The 15,035-nt window shown below is 35.7% G+C and overlaps 1 protein-coding gene and 2 pseudogenes across 2 annotated transcripts in view; 2 read left to right on the top strand and 1 right to left on the bottom strand.

Moving 5' to 3' along the window:
- TNPO1 (transportin 1) overlaps positions 1 to 2,511 on the top strand; it is a 108,413-nt gene extending 105,902 nt beyond the window's left edge. For both annotated transcript variants that reach the window (XM_077139488.1, XM_077139489.1), the window contains one exon: positions 919 to 2,511. The gene's annotated coding sequence lies outside the window, so the exon portion shown is untranslated. The remainder of the gene's footprint in view (positions 1 to 918) is intronic.
- Positions 2,512 to 2,631: 120 nt separating this feature from the next.
- On the top strand, positions 2,632 to 14,051 carry LOC143665230 (ataxin-3 pseudogene; annotated as a pseudogene).
- On the bottom strand, positions 10,234 to 11,959 carry LOC143665231 (cyclin-G1 pseudogene; annotated as a pseudogene).
- Positions 14,052 to 15,035: the final 984 nt, after the last annotated feature.

The raw sequence follows: 15,035 nt of genomic DNA, 5'->3' as shown, positions 1-15,035 counted from the left end.
GGACAAGTCTTGAACTCTTTTTAATTTATTACCTTCTGTGATCTCTGTCACCAATTGTGAACTCACTGTGTTGATGACTATTTCTAAGTGAAATAATTCTCAGTTTTCTAATGAAAGAAACAAGTGGATACATAATTTTATTCCTGCCTTTTTTATACTCTTCCTTTTATCAGAGGCAAGGCAAAAGTTTTGCTTGTACTTCTCCACAAATGGACTGTTTGCCTCTGTGAATTCACATGAAACTTCATAAATTGATGTTTGGTTTGAGTGGATAGTAGAGTTTTGTGTGAATGGACCATTGTCAGGTACTAGTTAAAGTTCCCATAATCTACCTTTATTTCTTGATTTCTTTCTCCCTCATCAAAATTATGTTAGCACTAAATAAAATCCACATCAGTAAAATTCCAGCGACCCCAGAATATAGGAAAGACTAAAAGTGGAGTCAGAAGTATTAATTAGAAACATTGAGTAGGCATGTGTTAAAACTTACTTTAGTATTTGTTGAATACAATCACCCTATTATGGTGATGAACATTTATTTTCACTAAGAAACATGAGTGTCCTGAAGAAAGTGCTTTTTAACTTTGAAAGAAATAAGGTGACTTGGTATGTAAGAAATGAGCAATTTCTGTTGGGGCCCGTTGTTTCATTTATACACGGTATACAAGGTACGTTTCATTTATAGGAAGTGCTGCACACCTGCGTGTGCATGTCCCTGTCTTAGCCTCACTTTTCATATAGGAGAACAAATAACATAGCTACAGTTGACTAGCATGATCTTAAGCAAGTTGTCTAATTTTTCATTTTCTTTATAGGTAGAGATAGCATTGTTACTTTATTAATTCTTGTATTTTAGTGGCTTTGAAAGAACAGTTAAAATATAAAGTGATTTTTGTTTTGTTTTTTTCTATCTTACAGGTCCTTCAGTCTTGGAGACTAAGAGGGAGCCTCTGCACCCAGGGAAAATGTTACCCTTTACAGGGGGGAAGGGTAAACCAGTAGGGAATACAGTACAATCCCAACCCTACTGGGAGGGGCGGGAGGGAGGTGTTGCCGTCACTGTATTAAGTCGATGTTGGGAAACGCTTTAACATCTGGAGCCTTTGTGGGTGGAAATCTGTCTCCAATTACAACTCCACACTGGATACGAAGAAGCGAAAAAAATTCAGTCTGTTCACAAAACAGTACATTCTGAAATGTGGGGAATTGTACCAAAACAAGAACCATATCAATGATGCGTAGGGATAAGAAGAAAAATTCTATGCCGCACAATAAAGGAAACCTAAGAATGGGGGTTACAAACAGTAAAGAAGCTTTTTTTTTTTTAATTTAAAAATTTTTATATGTTTTCCCACATGATGGGGCCTTGTTTTGCATGCTGATAAAGAACTACATAAATGAAGCTAATATAGTTAAAATCAGCTTGCCAACCCATTGTAGAAGCAGGTTCTTGGAAGTTACAATTTAAGGCACCCCAAAAGAAGTTGGAAATAAAATGAAACAAATTTAAACAATGAAGCACCCTGTGAAATGCCAAACGAGTCACTCCTTTTACCTTTGTGGGGTGGGCAGGGAGGGAACAATAAATGGGGTTGGGCATATCAAACTAAAGTTTGACACCTTAATTTTGCATTAGTACATTAATGTAGTGGGTATAATTTGATGGCTGTATTTCATTAGATTTAATTTCTAGGCCAAAATATTATTTTTAATGTGCAGTTTAAGGTTCAGGCATGCATTCTGGCTCATAGTGATTGAAAGTAATTTAAATTAGTGGGAGAGTAGCATGCTTGCATCATATAGACTGAGACTGGTATTCATTTACCTGTGTTGCGCCAGTTTGTGTTGCGGTTTACCAATTCGGTATAGCCCTGCATTTAAAATTACTTTTTTAAGATTTGTGGATATCATTTTTAAGGATATAGATATAAAGTACTGTAGTTTACAGCTAGGCCTTGAAATATCTTTTTAGGATCTGTTAGGAATAAGATTGATATTGTATTGTGTGTAACCTGCACAATGTGGAAAGCTGATATACCTGTGCAAAATCTTTGCCTCTGTGCTGTCAGTGTGATGTGCTTTCTGCATGGTTATATACTACTCGTGATTTTATCAAAACTTCTAAAACTTAAATTACATGGTAAAAGATCTGTAAAAGGCTGCATAAATGTTAGTCAGCACATAAAGACAATTGTAGAAGTTGAAGACATGATTGCTATATTTCAATGTTTATTCCCACTCAACATACTGCCTTCTAAGCTTTCTTTTTTTGTTCAAAGCATGATCTTAAAGATATGTTTAAGTTGATGGATGTAATGCAGGGTTCCTACACTGTATTGGCGCATGTTGGTGGCCCTCTGTGCCCTAGATAAACGCACACGGGGTGCAAGTTTAAAGCTACAGAGTGAAAGTTGGTTTGGATCCTCTTCATTTCATTTGTTTAGCTTTTCTGTTATTTTTCTCTACTTACATGTATTCCTGTGAATAAATCCTCGTTAAGTTAACCCTTTACTTTTCCTTCCATGTGTATTTTCTTATATACTGTGAATGTGAAAACCTAACTGGTACACTTGATCTTGTGTCCATATCAGAGTGCAAGTCTTTATTAATTTGGATTGCCTGAACAGTGTATCCCATGATGATGAAGGAAAATGGAGAGATTTTTTCTTTTAACTCTGCTGGTCAGAGATGATGCCACACCTTTCCATTTTTCAATGCTGCATATTTAATCTGCAACAAAAATGTTAAGCCATAACAACCTTTTTATGTTTTAGTTTGTCACCTTTGCATTGCAGAATAAATACTGAATAACCGTTTTTATAAGCAGTTGCTCCTCTTTGCATGGTTCTATTCTCTAAAGGTGTTGAATGATATAGCCATTGCACTGAAGTTTGAGCTGTGTGCGTGTGAATTTATAAATACTGTTTCAAAATTTTTCAAATGCATGATAGCATGCAGAAAGGTTTTTGTTACTGTATGTGTGTATATGTTTTTATTTTTTTTTAACATGTTCTCTCACTTTCCCTGTACTTTGGCTTTGCAAATTTCAGTCTGTAGAGCCTAAATTGAATCATTTTGTAATGCTCCCCTCCACCCCACCCCGGTTTGTTTGTTTTTTTTTTTAATTATCAGTTGGATCCAAAGGGTATGTGGCATTTTGCTTTCTAGCTCCATTGCTTCACTGGGAGCTGAAGATTTGCTTCTTAGTTAGTCTTTAAAACCTGAGTAGGATAGCTCTTTTATCTTTAGTGCTTCAATACTTTTTAGAATTTAATATAGTCGATATCTTTAATATTCTGTAATAGGTAGCATATATTTTGAATGGAAAGAAAGAAAAGTACTCTCTAAACAGCATATTAAAAAAGCAGCATTCAATAGCTGAATCTGATTGGCAATTATATATTGACTGAGAGGAGTATTGTCACCTGTTTGGTTAAAATCAGTTTCCAATTAAATAGATACGTAATGTTAGACAATGTACCTATTTTGGTACCCACTTTGACATGTACTTAAATTATAAGGAAATTTAATTTAAAAATAGGGGATAAAATGAATATGACTGGCAATGTGAAATTGGGTCCCTACTCCTAAGATGATTTGATTTCTTCCTAATTATATTTCAGATGCATATAGTATATAGCACAGGAATTTGCAGAAGCCATTTAAGTTATCTTTTGAGGTAAGCTTTGTCTGATTTAGCATTTATTGTTCTGATAAAACTTTTAATAACATCATGGGATATATATAAAGCAACTTAATTCTTGTGGTATAGTCTTAGTAGAGTTTTGAATGTTGACAGAATGTTTATGAAATTGTGAGTTTGTCTTTGTTACATTCCAGTGTTTCTGCCTCTTGGCATGCTTTTAAAGCACGGCTTACTTCATCTGCTCCTTACACACTAAAGTGCTGTTAGTGTGGGCAACTACAGAAATAGCCGCTGCTAGGTGATGTAGATTTTCTACTTGAATATTTTTATGTTGTAGGAACCTCAGGAGGTCAGTGTTTACTGTTTTATATATGCCTTCTTTTCCTGTTTGAGCTTTTCTCTTTGAAGGATTCTAACAGAACAAAAGCTGCTGATCAACCTAAATTGGAAACAGAAAGTGTATTTAATATAATCTAAACGCGTGTTGGCAGTTCATGTTATAGTCCATTAGTAAGTGAACTTAGTGCCACCGATACTGATTTATCAGGAAGAATTCTGCTTTTTTGTATTGTCTCTAATCTCTTTAATGACTTCATACTGTGTTTAAAAAAAAAATCCTTTTTACATATTTTGGTTGATTATTTCCCAAATAATCAACATGTAAATAATCTTTAAGAGCCATTTCTGATGCTTTACATTATTGCTACTTGATTTTGTGAGGCAAGTTAGATTTCAGAAGAAGAGATTTTAACACACTTACCAAGCCATTACATCTTAAAGACAAAGCAAGTAGCATATGTTTTGTAATTAACATTGATAAGCACTGTGATTTCTTTTAAGAATTTTTCATTAATCTGAATCACTTAAATTGCATATATTGTAAAATAGGATCAGATGTATATTTTAAAGTAATTTCAACTGACTTTCCTCTTGAAATGCTTTGTCTACTCAGTTATAAAATATTCAGATACAAGTTTTATCTCAGGTGAATACTCGTATCATTTTTTGCTTTGAGGACATGCTTATGAAGAGTCATTATATTTGTGTTCTTTGTTTTTTAGCATATTTCAATGAGAATCTTATCATTTAATCTGACTTATAACCCTTATTTTAGCAGACTGGGGTGCTACAAATCCATCCTGGCAAACTTTTTTATTTGTATGTAGGTTTACCTGAAAGTGAGTTGTGTAGTCCTTTTCTCCAAACCCTCGAAATAGGAAAGTGGAAATTTTTTTCTTCCCTTTATTATATCACTCTGCATAACAGAAATTCCAGAATTAGACTATTTATGTCATAAACCCGTCAGTCTAAAGTTAAATTAAATCCTTTACTTTGAGGGGGGAGGAAGTGGTTTTTTTTGCTTCATATAGTTAATCTATATTATTCATATTGAATGTATTAACAGATAATGGTGCGAAAACATTCTTCCCAGGAGAAGAATGTATCATGCATAACTGCAATTTGTCCTTCCTTTGGTAATACTTTAAAACACACACAGCTTTGCTTATAGGTTTTTCATTGTTCTTTTTTGCAAATAATATGAGGGGGAAACACTAATTTGCTCCTAGTACTGTTACTGAACTGTAGACATTGAAATCTTTAAGAAAACTGTGTTCTTCAGGTTTTTAAGGGCCTGGGGTAGTTTAGATGAAAAATGAGATCAGTAAAGAGATGTATTTTTAACAAATTATCTAGTAATGTCATGCAATATTATTATGTACCAACTTAATATGTTTCATACAGTATAAATACAGAAATAACTTCTAATGCCTCTTAAATTAAAACGGAACATAAGTTTTATGCAGCTGTACACTTTCCATGGTGACTTGTGACTAAATTTTTTCAGTCCTATGTAGCTCTTTTCCCCGTTGGTGTGATTCATTTGGAGAGGATTCTTTATTTTTTTTGCCCACTTACTCATATTGATTTTAAGATACACATTTAAACTACGGCAACCGTTTATTGTGGTTGATATCCCAGAATGTATTGTGTTGTTGTTGTTGTTGTAAAAGACACTTAATGGCTGAATGTATGCATGATTTTGAGGGAAGTCAAAGTGATTTTTTTTTACCCTTTGTACATTTTTAAACCAAGCCAAATCTTTTAGCCAAGCCCTATATCACTAATTAAGCCAGTGGTTCCCCTTTTGTTACAGTTTTTGTTCAGCTACCATAGAATCCTCTTATACTAGAGTTAGGTGTTTCACAGTTCACCTTCCTAGAAGCCTGACATGATACGGTTAGCCTGTAAGGCAGTGTTGGTTCTCTCCTAAGAACAGCCTTGTAAAGGGAGTCCTGCTGTGCTTTCCCCTTTCTACTTCCTTGTTGTTTTTCCTTAATCAATATATAATGGACTTAAGATTGGGTGATTTCATGGAGATAGTAGTTAGACAATACTGTATAATTAATAGGATATCATCTTGTAAAAAGAGATGTTTAAACATTGTAAATGACTTTACTTCATAATATAAAAGTTTTACACTTAATATTCATGTTAACATTGGGTGCAATAATTTGGTAGTTTTAGCTTTAGTTATAAATAACTGGATCTTTCTGCTGACAACTTAGGTTGTATGAGTTATGCTTAAAAGCTTTAAATCTGGTGTTTCCTGTACCTGCCACACTATGTTAGAATGTGTCCTTCAGACATATCCTCCTGCAACTTCTCAAACTGTACTAAAATTGATATTTCTTGAAGTCTAACTCTGTGCTAACAGATCTTCATTTTAAATAGAATACGGTTTTAATTTTTGATAAGCTGCTGAATTTTAAAGAGAGTTTTTTGGGGCCACCAAATATTTTGGATCATGCAGAGAATATATATTGTACTGTAGTAATTTTGTATTTACATTTGTATGATGTGACATAATAGATGTGAATGTTAAACACTGCTTGACTATGTTAATAAAATTGTTTAACTATAGATGTTGCACTCTGATTTTTAATGAAAGGAAATAAGCTTCCCTTTCCCTGATTTTGGGTCCAGATATAGGTCTTATGTTGTTTCTCTTGTTTGGGGGGTTTTATTTTGCTTTGTTTTTGTTGTTTTTTAGCTTACACATCAGTGCATTCTTATGATTTCGCATCGTCTATTTTTCAAGTTAAGATTTTTTTTTTTCTTTGTATAGTGGAGTTAAAACATTTCCCCATTTGTTAATTACTTCTGTTGATACATTTCTAACAGTTGATTCTAGATAGTCACCTGTTTTTCGGGGAGAGGGGAAGGTGAAAGGGAGATACTGCTCTGCAAAAATGGTGAAGTCATAAGTAAAACGTTGATGTAGGGATAAATTGCATGTGTGTGGGAATGTGTGTCCTTTAAAGGCTTTGTGTTTACCCTTTTAAAAAATTAAGTCTCCTTTTGTAATTTTGGAAATTAACATTTATGCAAGTAGAAGTTTCCTCTTCAGGTTGTAATCATTATAGTTGCATGTTAACTAATTAAAATTATATATTAAGACGTTTTAGAGAAGACGTGTGCATAACTGTCAGGTCTGGTTTTTTATTTGAGGTTTAGTGTGTGTTTCAACAGGAGCGGGCCTCAGAGTAGAGACCTATCAGTGCAATCTGAAAAGTTTTAAGGAGAATGAACTTGGGTTTCTTGTCTTTATTTGCACATGAAATATTTGAAATATCTTGACTGTGTTAAAGAGAACAAAAATTGAAGCTTGGGTATCACATTCTAAAATAGATTTTGTTTCTAGAATTTAGGAATTGAGTTGTGGGAGAAGATAATTATAAGCAGCCTAATCATTAATTGTTCAAGATTTCTTATTTGCTACCCTATAATAGTACTATTGATTTAATGCAGATAGATGATCTTTTAATTTCAGTTTTAAGTGATTAAGCCATCATAATAATGACAAATGAGAAAGGCTGTTTTCATTGAATACCTATTTTTAAATTAACAGACATTTTTATCTTGAAATGACTTCATAACTTGATTCCAATTATTTACATTACATGTGATCCTTTAGAAATAGTTGGAAATTTATTTGTCGTCTTTTTATCTGGGGATTTTTTTTTCAAGATTTGGATTTGCAAAAGGAATTTAGCATATTTTAGCAAATTATAAATGCATATTTACATGTGGGAAATTCCAGATTTAATTTCAGTACTGAGTATGTATGTTATGTAGCACGGTTTGTTTGTGCATAACTTGGGATAAAGTTCCTATGTACTGTTGAATTTTAAAGCATGCCCTTAGGTACAACACCTATAAGACATATTGCAAAAGAGAAGGAAAAACTACTAGCAGTTGTAGATACATAGCTCAGAATTTGGGCTATGTATCTGTTTCTCTGTAGTATACAGTTACTGCCAAAGCTCTGACTGGGTGATCTAAAGATACTTTAGGGACTTAGTGTTCCTAATCTCAAAAGTCTTGCCATAACTCAGTGCAAACTTGAAAGACCCTCCTGAAAGATCCACATGTACGTCCGGTGTACAGTGTGACACAGTTTATAAATCACAACTTAATGGTTTCTGAACCATTGGCAAGAGGAACATAGGGAAGAATTGTTACACTTAGAACCTTTAGTTTTTTGTGTGTCAGTAATTAATGACATTCATTCCTGTGCATCTTATAGTGCCCTTGCTCTTTAATTTTATTGAGTAATTTTTTTTGACGCATTATGTTGTCTTTTTAAAAGCTTCATTAACAAGTGACTTAAGCATAAGAGAGACAATATATATAAGTTAATTTTAAATGAATTTTAATAAAACTGCCCAGTGATAGAGCTATTGAATTTTTCTGCACATAGGAATATGTAGTGAATTCATGCATTCCATTTTTATTCAATATATTTTAACCAAATTTGTTATAAATATACTTTGATATTGTAGTAGCTATATGGTATTTTCTATATGAAATCTGTTTTCATAGTACATTTTCACAGTCATTCGAGTTAACACAGGTACTTTTCCCTGGTCTCGTGGAGTTTACGTTTTATTGTGAGGAGACAGTTAAGTAAAATAGTTTGTTAGATGGTGCGAAGTGCCAGTGAGAATAAGCAGGAAATGAATAGTGGGGGAGACTTGCTACTTTGCCACCTTAAATGAGGTTGGAAGGCGTGAGCCTCTGGAGGTTGCGGAGGGAGTGTCTCAGGCAAAGTGAACAAAAAGGACAGATCCCAGAACAGGAATGTAGCGGGCGTGTATTGAAAATAAGGTGGCTGCAGTTGGAGCACAGTGAGCAATGGGGAAGGGGAAGGGGAGTAAACAAGATGTGAGCTCTAACTCAAGGCCAGGTGGTATATAGGCCAACATTACAGTTGAAGTAGGAGGTCGCCAAAGAGCTTTAAGTAGGTAAGTGATAAACTGAGAATGTTCTGCAAGGTAAGGGTGGAAGCAGTGATGCCACTTAGGAGACTGTTGTGATCAGGGAAGTGTTTTTACTTTTGTTTTCCATTAATGTAATTTTATTAGAAGATACATTCTTTATTGAAAAACATAATGGTAGGTTGTTAGGTTACTTCTGCCAACTCAGAATTAGCACTGATGTATTCAAGATGCTGAAATGTATCAGCCATTTGGGAAAACTGAAAACTTACCCACAAACAGTTTACAAAAGTTAGGTGTGACTTCAGCTGTTGCTCTGGTTCTTTGGTTTATTTTTCAGTGTATATTTATCCATAACATGATATCAAAAGTAAATCTGAATTGGTTACAGCTATTCTGGTTGGACCCAGGTCACACATTCGCACTGAGGGGCCATTTACAACACTTGAATACGCTTTACCTTTGCTCACTTAAAAGATGCTGAACTGCTTACTATGAGGAGGGTGCCTTTTAATTTAAGACTTTGTTTTGGCACAGTATTGGACATTACTGAAAGTATACTCTTTTTTAAGCAAAATTCTAAATTAGGGAGTGGCGATTTGAAGGTTAAATTTAACCTCATCTTGCTTTGGTGGGGTAAAACAAGTTTTGGGAGTAGTAATTTACTGTTAAAAAAGAAACTCATTGTCTCAGTGGGACTAGATTGAGGCAGTAGATTCTAAGTAAAAACTTTTATCATGGATATCACCATCACCTGTGTTCTAGAAAAATAATATGCCAACCTTACCAGGTCCATATTTTTTGCTTTATATAAAATGCTCTCAAACTTAAATATTAATTGTCATGTAAAAATAAATCCACACCACTTGATTATTTATTACTGCCTAGAATAGTTATCTGTTACACCTGAAAAGTACAAATGTGAAATGTTTGTTTTAATGTAAACCTCACAATTTAAAAAGCACACTTTTAAACTTTTAAGTAGGTACCACCTAAAAACAATGTATTGATCCAATATAGAAATTCGGGTCAGTGTTACAAATGAAGATTCCAAACGGGATCTTCCCATGTTTGTCATTAGTTTCATATTTATAGTTAGCTGATTTGTGGGTGTTACAGATAAATTCAAATCTAAACATAATTCTGTAGGATAACATTAAGCAGGCAGTTTTCCCAAATGAGAGAACATCACTTTTAATCTAGTTGTGGTGTTTTCAGAGTTCACAACTTAAATCTCTTATAATGAATCCATAGCTCAGCGTTGTGGAAAAAGGCTTCAGAGAAGAGACTGCTGCTGTTATAATCTGATTAAGAAACCATTTCAGGAATTGTTGGAAGGTTGGGCAGTTCTGTAGTAAACAAGCTTCAGGTGCTGTATAGTATGCCCAGAAATAATCCCTTTCAACTTCTGAACACTTCGTTTGGAAAACTTGTGTGATGAATATTCACTTAAAATACTTGGATGTAAGTTCTTGCCAAAAGATAGAATCTCTGCCATTTGTCTCAATGTTTCTGAAGACATTCTACTGTTAGTTCTACACACATCTCTTCTTGGATCTCCTGTGCAATGATAGTAATGCCAACACAGAAGGCTTTGATTTAGAAAATGTAACCCTGCAGTGGCATGGCTTTGGTTGAGATTCTAGTCTTTCAAACTTAAGGCTATTTCTCCTTTCACATAGCACCCTCTCTTCAGTGAGTAAATAATAGAGTCGCAGACTGAAAAACAGTTTCCCACATACCTTTTCCAATATTCTTTTCCATTCTCGAATCTGAAACTGAACCTATACTGGCTTATATGGAACAAGTCAGTTGCCTCTGGGGCATTGCTTTCCTTTAAAGTTGATTTTGTGACCAAATAAAAGCAGTTCAGTCCAACATACCCAAAGTGCTTGGGCTATACCTTCATTTTGGAAAGGAGTCCATCTGTCCAGTAAATTCATGGAGAAAATTTCTCTACCAAAGCCAAAGTACTGAGGTAAGCTAAGATCTTTGCTTCAAAATTCCTTGGCCTTTTGTTCTTTTGAAGGTTATTTATGTATGGAGAAGCTAAGCCTACCCATTGTTACACCTGACTTACTACCAGAGGACCTCTTTTGTTCTTCAGATGTGGCCTCTCTAAGCCCAACTCTGCAAGGAAAATCTAATTACCTCCTCCCTACATGGGACATGACATCCAGGGGTGAAAGTCCCTGGCAAAGTGGGCTGTGACTCCCAAGGATGAGTCTGGCCCTGGCACCATGGGATCAACAATGCCTGCCTGACCAAAAGGGGGAAAAGAATTAATAAAATAAGGTTTCAGTAACTGAGTTCTAAGAGATAAGTGGCTTTTCTGAAGGCTACTCTTAGACAAGCTTCAGCTAGATGCGGCTATTGATCATAGTCTGTCAAACCCCAACCAAAACCATCCCTGCCAACCCTGAAGAACACAGGGCTGTAGCTGAGATTGTACAAAACAATTTCATGCACTGTGATTACTTTTCAGAAACCTATAACCTTCACATAGTTCCTAGGCCAGATAAGTCCTGAAACCCAGAAGGGCCAGCCTCCAGAACATCAGCTAGTTCCATCCCCCATCCCATATTATCAACAGCCCTTTACAACATGGAAAGGTTACGATGGGCATAGTAGAAATACCCCTAAAGATTGGGAGAAAGCTCAAAGGAGGAGGATAGGATATAACAAATGAGTATGACTGCTGAATCATAGTTTAGTCTTCAGTGTCTTTGAGCAGCTAGAAGGAAAAACCTAAAATTGTGGAACTATAACCCATACCTAACTCTGAAATCTGTTACTACTTGTTACACATACTTGGAAACTACTACTTTTTTGTATGAATATTTCACAATTGAAATAGTGTTAAGAAAAAAATGTCCCTTAGCCTTGCAGTCATTCAGAGGCCATTACCATGTGCAGACTCGATTAGTCTGAAGCTGGAGACCTCTGGCTGATATCTAGACTCCTTTTCCAACAGGGCATTCAGCTGGTATAGCAGTTTCTTAGCGTCAGGTGTCAGGGCCTCTGTTATCTTCATCATGACAGCAGGTCCTCAGCGATAACTGCCCCCATGGGCCTGATGACAGATCTGAGGGATACAAGCTGTGGGGACTCAGTAGGAGGGGGAGCTGTCCTGAGCAGAGGTCTCTGCAGTACAGCTGAAACAAAACTGCCCTTTGTCAGGGTTGGCTTGGAGCAGATCAGGGAAATTTTTATGACTCGGGTAGTGCAGATAGGGGATGAGGTGAAAAATGGTTGGATATCTTAAAGGAGATGTCAGGACTTTCTGATATCCTGGGCGTAGGTTGTGAGGGAAGGATCAGCTATGGTTCTAAGACTTGACCTGACCTGAGCAGCTGGACAAGTGGAAGTGCAACTAACTGAAATAGAAAGAATGTGGGATTTGGCTTGAAACAACTGTGTGAGGAGAGAACATGGCTGAAGATGGGAAACTCGAATTTAACAATGTATAAATGGTACTTACAACCATAAAACGGAATAACATCATCTGAGAACTGGGTGAAGATAAAAGTGCAGGAACTGAACCTGAAGCACTTCAACGTTGAGGTTTAATAGTTAAGTAATTAATGCACCACTATCCTCTATAGATAGAACAACCAGACAGGATCAACAAGGAAACAGAGAACTTAATTTGATAAATAAATTAGACCTAACATATATAGGACATTACACCCCACAAACACCAGGATATACATTCTTCTGTAGAGTTCATGGAACATTCTCCAGAATAGGTCATATGCTGGGCACAAAACAGATCTTTATACGTTTAAAAACATTGAAGTTATTCAAGACACTTTCTCTGATCACAATGGAATGAAGCTGGAAATAATAACCACCAAAGAATGAGAACTTTCACAAATAAATGGAAAAGTAATACACTCTTAACAAAAGAGTCGAAGTTGCTAGAGAAATCAGTAGCTATCTGGAGACAAATGAAAATGAGAATACAGCAAATTCAGGATTTATGGGATGCTGCAGAGGCTGTCCTGAGAGGGAAATGTATTGCCCTAAATGCTTATATTTAAAAAGAAGAAAAGGAGCTGGTAGTGGGGCCGTTGGCTCCAGACAAACATGGAATCCCTCTTCCATGAGAAACAAGACTCACTTTTCTCAACATTGCCTGAATAATCCATTGCAAGGGGAATATTTTAGCCCTGTGGAATTATTCTCGATTGCACACCAGCTGGATGAAGAAGAGAGGATGAGAATGGCAGAAGGAGGAGTTACTAGTGAGACTACTGCACATTTTTACAGCAGCCTGCTGGAAAGATGGATGACAGTGTTTTGTTTTTCCTCCACTCAGGTTATAAGCAGTGCTTTGAAAGCTTGGGGTTTGGAGCTAATCCTGTTCAACAGCCCAGAGTATCAGTGGCTCAGGATTGTTCCTATAAATGAAAGATCATTGATATGCAATTATAAAGAACAGTGGTTTACAGTTAGAAAATTAGGAAAACAGTGATTTAACTTGAATTCCCTATGGATAGGTCCAGAGTTAATATCAGATACATACCTTGCAATTTTCTTGGCTCAATTATAACAGGAAGGCTACTCTGTATTTGTTGTTAAAGGTGAGCTACCAGATTATGAAGTTGACCAACTCCTGCAGATGATAAGGGTCCAACAGATGAAACTTAGTGGAGAAGAATTAGCTCAACTGAAAGATCCGAGTCCAGAAAACACCTGGAATGAGTCTTAGAAGCAAATGATGGGGCAGGAATGTTGGATGAAGACGAGGAGGATTTGCAGAGGGCTCTTTTGCTAAGTCACCAAGAAATTGACATGGTAGGTGAAGAAGCAGATATCCACAGGGCTGTTCAGCTCAGTATGCAAGGCAGTTCCAGAGATACATCTCAAGATACTCCACAGACATCAGGTACAAATCTTCAGAAGACCTACGGAAGAGAAGAGAAGCCTGCTTTGAAAAGCAGCAGCAGCAGGTGAATCTGCCAGAACAAGTTTCACATCTATGTGAGAGGCTGACCACAAGTTCAGGAGTACTTGGGAGTGATCTAGCAGGTGATGCGATGAGCAAAGAAAACATGCTTCAGGCAGCCATGACCATGTCCTTAGAAACTGTTCAAAATGATTTGAAAACAGAGGGAAATTAATAACTTTAAAATATATTTAGATATTCATACTTTCCAATGTTATTCTTTGTGATTTCAGTATAGGGAGCATTTTGGTAATGTGTCAGAGAACAATGTTCCGCAGAGGAAATAAGACTTTTAGTGTGGTTTGCAAGCAAAATGGTGAAGATGCGTCAGTTTTAGGACTAAATAATGATCTTTCAGATAACAGCCAAAGAGGCATTCAGCAATTAAATTTAAAATAGTTTTCTAAATGTTCTTTTTTCTTTTCTGAGTGTGCAATACCTAAGATGTCTAAAATTAGAGCATTTTTTCTTGAAGTTTTTGCAGACCAGCTAATTAATTAGCTCTTGCCACTGAATTTTTTTTATATTCTGTGTAGTTAATTTGGCTCACTTTCACCACCCAATAGTTGCTTTTATTTCTCATTAACCAGATTGACCTTTCAAGGATGTGTCTGTTATCTGTATTGATAATAGTAATGGTTTGGGAAGGACAACTGTTCTCCCTCCAGCTATGTGTTGAGCAATTAGAAGTTCTTTTTTGTTGTGGTCACTAATCACAATTTCTCTGCTACCTACTTTTCATTATTTTATACAACTCTTTTGAAAGAAAATTTTTCTTGAGATTTTGGTCTTTAGGACCCCTAAAAATGGGATCATTGTTTCATTACTCTGGTGTATTCCTAAACTCTGAAGTCAGCCCTGGATAAATACTTGAGAATAAATTATCATGTTTTATGCATGAGCAAGTGCTTTCCTTGATGCTTCATGAATGTCTTTTCAGTCACATCAGAATTTTAGGCTTTGGTGTATCCCCTTTCCTGTACCTTATTTCTTTCCTTCTCCAATTGAGAAAAATATGGGAAGCATAGTTCACAAGTTAAGTATTCTTCTATTATAAGACATAGCATATGATACCCACCATTAAAGTATGAAGGCAAAATTTGGTCTTCAATTTCAGTTGCCATTTCATTTCACTTTTCTCTTGTGACTGGTGCTTGCT

Source organism: Tamandua tetradactyla, chromosome 21 (genome assembly GCF_023851605.1).
Source record: "Tamandua tetradactyla isolate mTamTet1 chromosome 21, mTamTet1.pri, whole genome shotgun sequence".
NCBI lineage: Eukaryota > Metazoa > Chordata > Mammalia > Pilosa > Myrmecophagidae > Tamandua > Tamandua tetradactyla.
This window is presented reverse-complemented; position numbering and strand designations above follow the sequence as displayed.